Source organism: Bolinopsis microptera, chromosome 9, assembly GCF_026151205.1.
Source record: "Bolinopsis microptera isolate Bmic1 chromosome 9, MBARI_Bmic_1.0, whole genome shotgun sequence".
Classification (NCBI taxonomy): domain Eukaryota; kingdom Metazoa; phylum Ctenophora; class Tentaculata; order Lobata; family Bolinopsidae; genus Bolinopsis; species Bolinopsis microptera.
The window spans coordinates 13647706-13662611 of record NC_087080.1 but is presented as its reverse complement, the minus strand read 5'-3'; the positions used below and the strand labels follow the sequence as shown (position 1 = coordinate 13662611).

Here is a 14906-nt window from a genome sequence, read left to right as displayed (position 1 = left end):
ATATTTAACCAGTTGGAATGTGATTGGAATGAGGAAAGAGCTGGTTTGAAAGTGTTAGTGTGTGGTCAGAAGTGAGCAAAAAAAAGTGATACAAAATCACAAAATAAAAACAGATAATAATGATCAAATTCGGTGCGCTGGCAGCATTTTTACTAAGATTTTATAAATCTTCGAAGCTATAGTAAAGGTATAAAAACCAATATTAAATTTACCAGCCACTTTACTACTTTGCTGTACCGAAACTTGTTGACTGATGAACCTAATTTCGTTAGCGCGTTATAATTTATACACAATAACAAGCTAGCCATTCTGTAGTTCTGTTACTTGAGAAACATCATAGGTAGGCTTATATCAATGTATATAATATGTATATGAACGCTGTAGTTTCTATATTTCTATATTTGTTTCTATATTCTAATTAATGTGCGCTTCTTATGATTCCACCGTACTGGACACCCTTTTCAGAAAGTAGCGTCGTACTGCCCTCCGACTTAATGTCTCCATTCCTATGCCCGTTTAAGATAGATAATTGAATAGCTTGAATTAGGAACATTCAGGGCTGCGTTGTCGGTATTAGCCTACAACATAGAACTTTGGGTTGGTCACATAGTATTTAATTTATAATTTGAGCTATTCAATGTCTATTATTAGAGAAAATTTATATTTTAAATTTAATAACTAGTACGACTCTTTAAGTGAGTACACACATCGTACGCAGCTTCAACTCTATTTGCGAGGCACTTTGAGTACCGCATTTCACTTTAAATCTCCTGTATGTATTTGGCAACAACTTGTCTGGAGCCAATAATATTAACTCTAACTAAACCGTTCAAAAATACAGACAATGAATGATTTGTGTCATGTGAAGTGCACTGTAAGATAGATGTTTATTTTCTTCTTGCTCTCTATTGTAGTATCGTAATGCGTGAAACTCTGACAGAACTACAGTTTTTCTGATCATAAAAATTTGCTTGGAGCCTGCTAGTCTGCTTATAGCCTTTCCAGAGCCAACTATTCGGCATACACGACCTCAAACATTGAAAGGCATCAGGGTAGCGTTATCTTTGACAATCTTGTTAAATAGTTCCGGTCCTTTTACCTACCTTACTCGGGATTATTATAACCGGGATAAAGTGGTGGGTTTTGGAAGATTCCGCCATATTTTTCCCGGTCAAAAATTTTACCAGTCATAAAAAAACCCGCCGACTCAGATTATGGGGTTCCAAGGGGGTGGTGATTATTATATTTTACCTGAAGTCTCATATGTGCTAGAGAAGACTTTTGAAGCAGTGGATGGAGGGCTGTAACTTTATTGGCGGTTGCTACCATAATTTCGTTATAAAAATCACAATTTGGTTATAGAAATCAGATTTCAGGGTGGACCGTGATTCTCACTTTTCTTGCCCATGAAGTGAGTAAACTGTGCCACTATTTCATGGTCCACGGTGGATTGATTACTGGAGCAGTTGAAGATGCAAAGCCAAGACGTTCCCCAATACCAAGCGGTGGGCAGGAAATTAAGCTCCGGTGAGTCCGGCTGACCTTCAGAGCAGTAGCCCCATTAGCGGACAAAATGAAAGTCTTGTTAAGACCACAATACAACTTCGAATTTGACGGTCAGCAGCAGGGGGATATCAATAATGATAATGGAGGGGACATTAGCGATAATGAGAATGAGAATACGCTTTAATGAAGATTTGACTTATTATTGCTATAGATTTATTTTCCTTTAAATACTAGACGTGTCTTTTTTTCTATTTCTGAGTAATATCAGTAACTGTAAATTGAAATAACTTCTTTAACAAGTAACAAAAACAGAAATTTCGGTTGAAAATTTGTTGACCTCTGAAAAAAAACTTGAAAGGTCGGCCACCGGTAAATACATGACCGGGATAATTTGGCGGGTTTTGGGAAATTCCGCCATATTTTTCCCGGTTATTAATTTTCCCAGTCATAAATTAACCCGCTATAATATTCCCGAGTAAGGTACTTCGATATGTCTATTTGGACAGATTATATAAACTATAAAACCTGCAGTCATCTCTACCTGATAGCATCAAATGACCTGTCACTGTTGTCGTCCACGAAGTGAAGATGGTAGACCTTGTCACATTTCTAATGGTTTCTGTGTCACGTGGTTCTACTAAGGGTCATGTGATGTTGCTCTTTGCTACGTTGTTTCGTGCCAATCGTAGATTGTGTGATCAGCGTGATTTTCTGGCGGATAGTTTAATATCACTGCATGTTAACTCAGTAAAACCATGGTTGAGGCTATGGCGGGGGGGGGGGGGGGGGGGGGGGGTTGCTTGAGGTTAGCTTTTAAGTGCCTCAATAAATGTAACAGATTTGAAGTGTTGTAATTAGTTTAATATTATGTTATTTGTTTGTAACAAACTTGTTACTATGGTTTTAATTTTAAAGTTCAATCTGTAGTTATGCTATTCTCGAATATGTGTCGGTTAATGTTACTCGAATGACCTCGAATGAAATCGAAATTATGATAACTGACAAAATTATGGTGAGGAGGTGATTCATAACTCACGCAGTCTTTACATGATGTTTGGAGCATCCTATGATTTGTGAGTCATCTTTATGTATTCAATATGTTCCAAATATTCAGATGCGTGACATAAGTTAAATTTAGTTTACGAATCACGAGATTCTTGCTACAGTTTGAGTTGTATTAATTATTTTGTTGGGACGTAGTATATATATATATAGAGAACAAGGATAACACAATTACTACATAAGCTTTACAGATGGTATCATGGGTATCGTGAGCTGATATAATTGTATCACACTTAAAACACAGAAACAATAATTTACTGCAATTGCCAATTATCACGAGCATAATTGCATATAATTACTAATTAGTGAATGTTTGTTGGTAAATTTACTGCAGCGTCTGTCGAGCGGAATAATTTAGAAGCTAGCTTCCTTTGTCACTACGTTATTCCCAATTACAATCAGACGTCTTTTTAAATTAGTATAGCTATCAGTATAGTGATCGTCATAATTTAACCAGGGTATTAGCCGTAAGGGTGGATTCCTTAAATCTTTGGCTTAGTAGTTAATAGTTCTATTAATACTGCTTACTTGCTGAGTACTTTACTTAGTAAATGATGGGATCAGTAAATAGTAAATACTGCATAGTACTTTATTGGCGTATTAGTAAATATATTATGTTGGTTTTAGTAATGCTTCACGACCGGCGTAACTTGATAAAACTCATAAAGATAGTCCCTGTAATTTATTATTGCCCGTTTATCTAAAATATCTATTCGTTGATTATTTTTCTGTCCTCACGATTGTCTTGTTTATTGTTTAATCATTTACTTTTATATTTCCGGCTTTTCACGACCAACTTTTCGATGAACTCAGTGTAAAAATTAGCTATTGTCTGCAATACTGATGAGCTCAACATGTTCTGCATGTGATTTGTAAGTAAAATTGTTACAGAAGAACAGTGGGATAAAATTAATATTTAAATATTGTGGGAGTTAGTATACTACTATTATCTTTAGAAGTTGGGAATCACGACCCTCTCAGTTTTCTGAATGCTAAGATTTCTTGTGAAATTGTATTTCTTGAGTATCCTCTGTTTTGAGTTTTGACTGACACTGTTCTATCTTTTTAGGTCCACTCATGACAGTCAACTCACGACAGAACAGCGACGATATTGTAAACTGGGACAATGCGGAGTAGCCATTTCCCATAACTTCCGTCCACCTTCTAGATACAAATCGTTAATTGCAATTTATTTTGACTACACTAAATTGTTGAATGTTATTGTAGGTCCACTGTTCATGTACTTCCAATTTGAAACAGAACATATCGTTACCATTAGTAACCTGCTTATAACTAGAAAGAACCTGCCCCTCATTCTTGATTTTAATCTCAAGTTAATCGAAACAGTTTCCTTCCCAGAAATTTGTCTACCAGTTTCATATAATCAACGCCTTGCAAACAATTTAAAGTCGCTCAATCTTTAAAAACCGAGTAAATTCTCACCCATTACTCCCCTGATAATTGCTCAGATCACTACAGTCGCGACTAGTCACATTCCACAGCTGTAAGATTTAACATTCCACAGCTGTAAACTTCTATTGTAACAGCACCTATGAAATGTTATCGTTATAGCCACCCATAAACCACTAAAGCCACCCTAGGTTACTCCTCGAGTTACCAGTTTAAACACCTGTTGCCAACTACATTTTTCTGGAACTCTCTGCTCATTGTGCTACTACACCTGCCCGTGAGTTTTAAAGTCTCTATACCTCGTTTAGTTTGTCTTTCACCGACTAGTTTCTGTGTTAGATGTCTGTCCAGATCTGTTAATCCGAAACCAAATCAAAACCACTTTAACAATTTTGAACCATGTTACTTATTTATTTGAGGCATCTAGTAGATTGTGAAGGCTATGCCATCTCATGCTGCATACTGCAATTATCCTTCACCCAATGCCCTGGTATTTTATTTTTTCACAAATCCATTTAGCTTCACCTTTACTTTCACAGCAAATATATACACAGTGAAAACAATGTACAATAGCTATCAGTACCCTGCTAATAAAATCAAGACTGTCTCTACACACACGGCCGACGTACTGAGCCAACTCAGCACAGCTAGATCGCCGGAAAACGGACAGTTTGCCACATGACACACACTCCAACGTGTTGTTGGACGACTGAAAACACGTGGTGACCACGTGACCAGACCACGTGACCGTTGAGTGGTTGTATTTTCACTAGACTTGTGAAGCACTTTTGCTAATTTGACAGCTACCCTATATTGCACGTGCGATCTCATTCTCCTTGTTCTGCAGTCTTACTTTCCCAATTTGAGGGTGGTTTTTACTCATAAATCTTAATAAACAGCCCACAATTTTACTGAGTAATATTCTAATATCATCATATATATTAGAATCATCACGTGATTAGTTTTATCTCTAAAAGTGCGCTCGATTATCTCATTATTGTGGGGATACGGCGGGGACTAGACTGTACTCTGTAGTGTAGGTTACTTCTGGATTTAATTTAGTTTTTATCATATTAATATTATTTATAATTATCATATTTATTTTGATATTATTCAGTTTATATCGTGGGGATAAACATTCATCACCAATACCATGTTCCTCCAAGGTTAATTATTAACGGCGTCTAAATGCACCGTCTGGACAATGGTTATGAAGCTTAAGTACCTCATAAATCATTCTTCAAAATCTCTTTTCTGTTTAGGACGACCAGCTTTGTACTGCTTTCTCTGAAGTTTGCAATGTAAGATATTAAAAAATAATTAAGTCAAATCATGTCAATTTTAAAAACTAGTGGAAGATTTGAACTTTGTTCTTTCTTGGATCCCTATGATTAGGATGTAACTTGTAACGAAAGGATGTATTAGATTACATCTTGATGATACTCGTAGGTCACATTATTCGCTACTCATTCGAGCTATTTGTTTTTCTTAACGTATTGCAACTGTTAGTCCTTATTGTTAGTTGGAGAACGAACTAAAACAAGTTTAATCTGTTAAGTATGTGGAAGCCTTGTCGCACCAGACCCAACAACTTTTTCTGATAGGATGGCACCAGAGGAACTTCCTAATTTTGAGCAGAAATGCTGTGATTTTAAGCTAGCGATATCAGTCTCAAAACATCTGGCGAATTTAATTAAGACAAAATTTGTGTTTCAAGTATTTGATGGCGATTTAACCCTGGGGACATTACTTAAAGCTTCCAGCTTGCCACAATTTGTCAAACACCTCATCTATAGAAACATTGTGGTAACAAGGAATGCAATCGTTCATAAACACGAGAAAAGCTGCTTTACCGAGAGTGAAAGATCCATTTTCCTGGAATGCAGTAAGGCAACACTCACTTATCTATCAGAAAAGTATCAGATCGATCAATTGATAGCTTCAAGCTTAGTCAAAAACAAAGCTAACAGAGTTAAGATGTTGGATAAAAAATCATATGAACTTGATATCTCGCTTGAAAGAGACATCTCGCTGATAGTCAGAGATTCGAAACTAAATTCACAGAATCTGCAAAATATCACAACCTCAAAAGCTTGCAGGGGAAACATGTCAGAAAACGGATTAGATCCACTTGTATCTAATCTTACCCGACCAAATTGGAATAATCAAGAGATACAAAATACTGTCGCCTTTAAAAATATCGAGGCAAACTTTGACTTTTTACTAGGTCATGGCTTATTCTACTTGTCAGTACACAATTTAGTAATTGTAGGAGCACTGGTCATATCTCTACTGGCTTGTGGCGGACAGATTTCTGCTTTTGGATTGTTCTGTTGCTTAGTTTTTTCGATAATCGCTAGTGTTGTACTGGTTAACGGATTTTTAGTGGAGGTATTCAAAAAGGTTTTCGATACTGACAAAAACGTTGTTCATCTAATCGTCTCCAGATTAGATTGGCATAAATGTTGGAGTGATTTTGAAGCCATGCGGTTACAAGGGAATCGAATGCCCCTCTCATGTTAACGATGATTCTGAAAATAGTTATAATCGTTGTCACTCAAATGGTAAGAATGGTGAAAATGGTGTTTCCTAGAAAAAAAGAGTAAATGTCACAAAGAAAAGAAATGCTTCACCAAAGAAAAGATAATCAAGATAATATTTGTATTCAGCAAGACAGTATTCAGCCAGCCGAGAAGATGTATGAGAACTGAGATGGAGAGAGAGGTGATGATTGGAGTAATGGATAAGAGAGTAGGGTCCTTAGAGAATATGTAGAGCAGCTGGGGAAAGATCTGATAGTAAAGACGGACATAAGCTGGCTTCTACATTATTTAATTAATGGCGACTAACTAGCTGGATTCATGTTCAGTGCTCAGTGCTGTGTACGGTATACTTCTGACAAGTTATTTGAGAGGCTCATGAGATCATGTGAACCTCTCTATACCGGGGTTTTTATACCGTGCACTTTTTGTATACCCTGAGAGACCCGGTGGGCCAGTGCGGTATATTAAGGTCTGAAGAATGTATAATATTACATATTGATTTTATTGCAAATTTACATGCAAATTTTATTTGTTACTGTAGCTTGAAAGACAAAAAAGTTCAACCTGTTGAGTATGTGGAAGCCTTTCACGCCAGACCAAACAACTTTTACTGATTGGATGGCACCAGAGGAACTTCCTAATTTTGAGAAGATAGGCAATGATGTTGAGCTCCAGTATCCAAAAATCTGGAGAGTTTGTTAAAGAAACATTTTGCGTTTCAAAGATTTTGCGTTTCAAAGATTTTGCGACGATTTACCTCTGGGGACATTACTTAAGACTTCCAGCTTGCCTCAATTAGTCAAACACCAAATCTTCAAAAGAATTGTGGATACAAGGAATACAATCGTCCATGATCATTGATCACGAGAAGAAATGTTTTACCAAGGAGGAGAGAGCAATCTTTATGGAATGCAGTAAGGCAATATTCACATATGTAGCGGATAAGGACCAGTTGAGTCAAAAGAAATTCATGTCTTTAACTTCAAGTACCAAAGATATAAAGGTATTATTAAAAAAGAATCAGACGAACTTGACATCTCGTTGATAGTGAAACTTGCTACTCCAATTTCACACAATCTACTACCGGACGGGGAAGAAGATACTGCTACCTTAAAAGCTTGCAGATGTAAAATCCAGGAAGAGAGATTAGATGCACTTGCATCTTATACTGCAAACCCGACTTTGAAGAACCAATCTAATCCTGCTAACATTTTGGAAGAGAGATTAGATGCACTTGCAACTAATCTTGCTAACCTGAATTTGAAGAACCAATCTAATCCTGCTAACATTTTGGAAGAGAGATTGGATGCACTTGCAACTAATCTTGCTAACCTGAATTTGAAGAACCAATCTAATCTTGCTAACATTTTGGCGGAGAAATTAGATGCACTTGCAACTAATCTTGCTAACCTGAATTTGAAGAACCAATCTAATCTTGTTAACATTTTGGCGGAGAGATTAATAGATGTATTTGCAACTAATCTTGCTAACCTGAATTTGAAGAACCAATCTAATCTTGTTAACATTTTGGCGGAGAAATTAATAGATGCACTTGCAACTAATCTTGCTAACCTGAATTTGAAGAACCAATCTAATCTTGTTAACATTTTGGCGGAGAGATTAATAGATGTATTTGCAACTAATCTTGCTAACCTGAATTTGAAGAACCAACTCTTAGACGCCGAGGAGCTACAGAAAACTCTCGCCTTCAAAAATATCGAGACAAACTTTGACTGTTTATTAGGTCACGGGATATATTACTTGTCAGTACATTGTGGAATCGTAGGTTTATTGTTCATAGCTCTAGTGGCTTGTGGTGGACAGATATCTGCTTTGGAATTTTTTTACATATTAATTTTGGTGGTAATCGCTAGTTTAGGACTGGTTAACGAATTTTTAGTGGAGGTATTTAAAAAGGTTTTCGATACTGACAAAAACGTTGTTCATCTAATCGTCTCGAGATTAGATTTGTATAAATGTTGCAGCGATTTTGAAGCTCTGGGATTACATGAGAATAGAATGCCCCTGGCCCTGTTGTTAACGATTATTCTGAAAATAGTTATAATTGTTGCCGATTGTTGTACAACTAAAATGGTAAGAATGGTGAAAATGGTGTTTCCTAGAAGAAAAGAGTAAATCTCTCAAAGAAAAGAAATGCTTCACAAGAAAAGAGAATGAAGGTTATTTGTATGCAGCAAGACAGCATTCAGCCAGCTGAGAAGATGTATGATAAGGAAATTCAGAGAGAGGTGATGGTTAGTGTAAAGGAGAACATTGAGAAGGAGAGAGATGTTGCAGTAGGCTCCTTGGAGATGAAGAGTAGCTGGGGAGAGATCTTGTAATAAAGATTAAAGACGGACATGAGCTGGCTGCTAAGTGCTATTTAATTAAAATTTATGGTGAGTTTGGTGACTCACAAGCTGGATTCATGCTATACTTCTGACATATCTGGTTTCAGTTTCCAAATGGGGTGAAGACGACGCTGGAAAGTGTAAGCTGTGTGAGGAGCGGTTGGGTACTAGGTATTACTAAAAGGCACATGCTGACTTGGTGCAGAATTGCACTTAGTAAAGGGAGATACACATGGTGTTATCGAGTTTGTCTTCACTGGGAAGAGGAGAGGAGCGGGAGTTAGTAAGAAGGAGAGTCGTGGGTTTGTTGTTCTGAGTGAAGTTTGAGATTGGGTGGTTTAATCTGATATTGAAGAACATGGAAATATTGGAAACTCGACTTAGACCAGACCTGATCATTTTCCCGAACAATTGTGTTGTGGTGAAAGTTTTCAGTACCTTCTGAAGAACGAATGGCAGAGTCTTATTAGATGAATAATGAATATGCGTACACTTACTAAATCCTGATTTTGTTTGTTTCGTTGAATAAGAGTGGCCGGGTAGAGTATCAAAGTTTGGTATGGTGATCTGAAGGGCGGTTCTTAAAACATTAGGGTGATACGAAAGTTTTTATTAGCAGGAGCTTTAAAATAATATCATGTGTTAAAATCGTCTTCAATTTGGTGTGGTGATGCCTAAAAGATAATGAGAGAGGTGGGTAAAAAGGTTGAGAAAGAGGGATTGAAAGATAAAGGTGCAGGAAGGGGGTGTTTAGCTTCTGATGTTGGACAAAGAGCATGCTGTATATCATTTTACCTCTGCAGCTTTAAAACTGTGGATTTCAGTGCCGGGTAAAGATTTCTGACTTAGGTAAAAAGAATGGGCAATATACAGGGATTAAGAGATGCCCACGGAGATCTTTTATGTAACCCATGACAATATATCCAAATAATTAAATATATCTAGATATCCTTTATCATGATTAATTAAATAACTGATGACGTTGTTAATTAGAGTGGGTAATTATCCCTCAATAATATTATCATTTGTTGTGTAAATGATGGGTAGCAATTGACTCTCTGTTGTAGAATGTAGATGTAGCATTTTTGTGGACCACAATGATTAGTGAAAGACAAAACTGTTTTTGCAAATAATGATTTTTCTTAGTTATTACCAAAGCTTATCATTTGTCTTCATGCCAAATAACAGTCTTTAAGGGGTCCGGGGGGGGGGGGGGGGGGGGGGGGGGGGGGGGTCTTCATCAAAATTCTCTCGAAATTGACTTTTTAGTTGTTTCTGATAGAGGGGAGTGATATCTATCAGCTGCTTTAGGTCCCATGGAAAACTATTGCTCCTAGCCAAAATTATCGCCGGTCAAAGGTCAGCGCTTACGTGTAATTGTATTGCGCGAGCGATTTTCAATCGCGCGCCCTGAAAATCGAGTTTAAAATTCTATCTTCTCCTACATTTTTTGAGCGATCACCCTGAAACTTTCAGGATATGCTTTAAGGACCATTTAGAAGAGATTGTGGGGCCAGAATTTTGAGATAGGCCTTAGAAAATTTTGTATTCTATTTTTAAAATCTTGGACCTCGTTTTTTGACGATTTTTTCAGGTCCAAGATTTTTAAAATTAAACAAAAATGTTTCTAAGGACTATCTCAAAATTCTGGCCCGACAATCTTTTCTAAATGGTCCTTAGAACATATCCTGAAAGTTTTAGGGTGATTGCTCAAAAAATGTAGGAGGAGATAGATTTTTAGACTCGATTTTGAGGGCGCGCGATTGAAAATTGCTCGCGCAATACAATTACACATAAGCGCTGACCTTTGACCGGCAATAATTTCGGCTAGGAATAATATTTTTCCATGGGATTAAAAACAGCTGATAGATATCACTCTATCAGAAACAATTATAAAGTCAATTTCGAGAGAATTTTGATGAAGACCCCCCCCCCCCCCGGCCCCCTTAAGTCCAAGAAGTCGACTTGAAATATCTGAAACGGGTAACTTTGATTATGAAATTAAATAATTCGTATTCTACAGAATGGAGATTTACATTTTGTCGAAGCAAACATGTAAAACATATTTTGTTCTTCAAAAATTCCGGTTTACCACCCCACATACAAAATTCCAACAGTAACTTCAAAAGTTTTAAAAATCTGAATCGGCGGCACAAATCACCCTAATTTCAGGGCAGGTAGCTCACATTTAAACATTTCTCGGGGCACATCAGGTAGCCCAAAACGTAATCATGGTACGTAATCAATACTGGCACTTGCATCGTCGGATCACATTATTATTGTTAAAGTGTTCAACTTGATCCAGCAGTGTTCAACTTGATCCAGGAGTCCAGGACCCTGTACCACGCGTCGCGTTGAGACACCCAGCTCAGTCAATTTGACCATATATGGAATAATTGGCATCCAGAGTCGCTATGACGATATATTGAGCTGCGGTAGATGTGCCTTACTTTATTACAGTACTGCAGTTGTAGGCAGTGTCTCTTTGTAAGGTAGGCTGCGTTCCTCTCCACACTAATTAATGGTCTAATTGATTAACTGTATCTCTTAATTATACCTACATCTGCTAATTTCTCCCTCCATGGACCCCAACTTCAGCCGGATCAATTTTAATAATTCTGTCTGTCACTTTAACTTCAGAGTTTGTATATCCCTCGTTAAATTTCATAATTTGACGGTTCTCGGATACTTTTAGTCTTGAGTTAACCATCAGGAGTCATGATAAGTGGATCTTATTGTTTGTTCTACGCCGCTAGAGTGCTAGTGCTATGATGTAAATCCCCGTCAAGATTTGATAGTGGAGTGACACGTACACTGTTACAATGTAACATTGTAACAATGTTACACTGTTACATTTTAACACTGTAACATTTTAACAGTGTAACACTGTTACATTTTAACAGTTTAACACTGTTACATTGTAACACTGTTACATTGTAACACTGTTACATTTTAACACTGTTACATTGTAACACTGTTACATTTTAACACTGTTACATTGTTACATTTTAACATTGTAACACTGTTACATTTTAACACTGTTACATTTTAACACTGTAACACTGTTACATTTTAACATTGTTACATTTTAACATTGTTACATTTTAACATTGTTACATTTTAGCACTGTTACATTTTAAAACTGTGACATTGTTACATTGCAACACTGTTACATTGTAACATTGTAACACTATTACATTGTAACATTGTAACACTGTTACATTGTAACATTGTAACATTGTAACATTGTAACATTGTAACATTGTAACATTGTAACATTGTAACATTGTAACATTGTAACATTGTTGCACTGTAACACTAAAACACTGCAACACTGTTAATATGTTAAACTGTTGCACTGTTACACTGCAATAATATTACTGTTACACTGTCATTATACTGTTACACTGTAAGATTACATATTACCAGCCCCTGTTCGCCTCCTCATATAAATGCTACTGTTTTTTCTTGCATATTTCGGCGCCAACATTAATATTTTTCGTTCCAATTACAAGCTGGGAGAAATTTGCCGCCAAATTGTACTCCTTTCTCCACGAAAAGTTCGCCTCCTCATATAAATGCTACTGTTTTTTCTTGCATATTTCGGCGCCAACATTAATATTTTTCGAGCTGGGAGAAATTGGCCGCCAAATTGTACTCCTTTCTCCACGAAAAGTGAATTTTCGGCAGAATGACGCCCTCACTGTGTTGCAGGATATTACATTTTTATACTTTTATATTCAAACGCTATATGACCTGTGATCTGCTCAGCAGGATATTTCATAGCTAAAAAATCCTCACTGCCACGCTATGTGACCTTATGGAATTTGTGATTTACACTTTTCCAGCGCACACGTTATTATGCTTTCATCACGTCTGATTGATGTTAATTGGTGTTTATTTTCACTTTGTGACGTGCTCCGCTATATTGCTGTCTTCATGTTGTCTTACACTGTGTTCTGACAACTGCGGTGACAGAGGAAGAGTTGAATATTAGCACCCAAACTTTTTTGGAGTAGCTGTAAACTGTTGGGTTGGCACTATTTGTGTTGCAACTGTTGCGAGGTGAATCCTAATCGATAATCCTAGCACACAGTTGACAGGTCAGGCTCTCAAGCACTCTTACTCATCAACTTCTCACCTAGTTTATCCCACAGATTTGCCCAATCAGCTGATCGCTCAGCTGATCGCTCAGCTACTTGTTTAGTTGCTCACATAAATGCTAACCTAGATGTTTACTCAGTTGCCCATTCAGTTTCCCAGTCGGTTTCTCTCGCAGTTTACCACTCAGTTACTCAGCAGACATGGTTGGAGATCCAACCTAGTCCGTCTATCAACTGCACTAGTTCCACTGATGACCTGATGTATACCTTAATAGTTAATACTCAATACTCGTTATAATTATATCATACCTTGTATCGTTACTACACTCAGATATAATTTAATTATAATCTTCGAGGGTTATCCACCCCTGTTACCAGCAAGTTTCCATGAGTAGTGACCACATAATTAACAGCAGTATTCACTAGTCAGTGCACTTGGCATGATGTCACCCGGGGACAACGTGTCTCTGGTCTGTGTCGGAGATGATTCATTCTGGGGGCGGCTTATTTGAATCGTAAAGTGTCACCTTAATTTTACATATAGACATATGACCTGCATATTATAATGCATATTATCACGATGTGCTACATAAATTCGGTAACGTTAGTTTTATAAGCCGTGACCTTTACTAGCACTTTGTCATTCTACACTTGGGATATTTCTTAACCATTATTCAACAAGGATCTGACTGGTTCGTCATATTTTATTTTAACTGATAAAAGCCAACCGCTTGGCTTTATTTTAACTGATAAAAGCCAACCGCTTGGTTTTAATTTAACTGTAAAAAGATAAAAGCCAACCAACTTTCCTTAAGAATAAGTGTGAGACATTTGATCCTCTGACAATTGATCTTTGGGTGATTCGTCCCCAAATACAAAGCCTTTAAATTGACCTTACACCCAACCCTAAATCTACGGGTAAAATGTCTGTGGTAAAATGTCTGGTCCTCGCTAACAAACTTTTCTTTGCCATATTGGTGGTAAAATATGGTTCTTAGCTCTTTCAGTTTTTACTCCTTATAAAAACACGCATCTTCATATGGGCCCATTTCTTCAGAATTATATTTCTATGAATTATAATGATATGTTTTATGATTTTATGAAATTTATTCTAAGTCTTCCTACACAAACATTCGCCCCTGAAATATTTGTCCTTCAGTTTATACACCTTCAGTTTATACACTTGCCACGTCCGTCTTGTAAAACTACACGCGTCTAACATTATACCACCTAATCTATCATCATATCACCTAATCTATCATTATATCACCTAATCGATAGGATCTCCCGACAGCCTGGTATCGCTAATATCGTATTATCGGCTGTACACCCAGACGTATCAGCTATTCTAGCTGTCTTATGCACAGCCCAAACTGAAGAGCGTAACGTGTGTGAGCGTTCGCCATGTCCTCCCGTTTATCCGGTGTGAAGTCAGCCACAGCCTCATCAAACCAATTTGCACTTGACTCCTTTATAATATGTTTACAGTATTCCTTTCCGTCCGTATTGGTTTTCTGTGAGCTGCATCTCAGCCGTTATTTGCTGGCCAGGCCTAGGTGGGAGGCTTATAGCTTCGCGCAGGTCTGAGCTTCGAAACTCATAACTTTATAATGCTGCACTGGTAATATGGTCATATTAAATCCGCAACAGCTCAGACGACATATGGGAAGGATTTGACAGAAAGCGTCAATAACCACTAAAATTACTGGGACTACAACTTGTAAGGATTGATTTTACACGATTTAAAGGATTCGTGGCACTCGTTTCATAAACTAGCACTCTCTAGTCCAAATTGTAGAGTAATCTGGACTTTACCGAATTTGTCGATGCATAAATCATCAAATTACCGTGAATACCGATTCATAAATAGAATGATGAATCATAGCTATGCTATGAATACGGAATCCTGGCTCAGACAGTAACAACTGACA

General features: G+C 37.2%; 1 protein-coding gene across 1 annotated transcript in view; it reads left to right on the top strand.

The window, feature by feature from the left end:
* The window catches only part of LOC134821181 (outer dense fiber protein 2-like), a 109806-nt gene that overhangs the window by 70322 nt on the left and 24578 nt on the right, over nucleotides 1-14906 (top strand). The window lies entirely within an intron of this gene.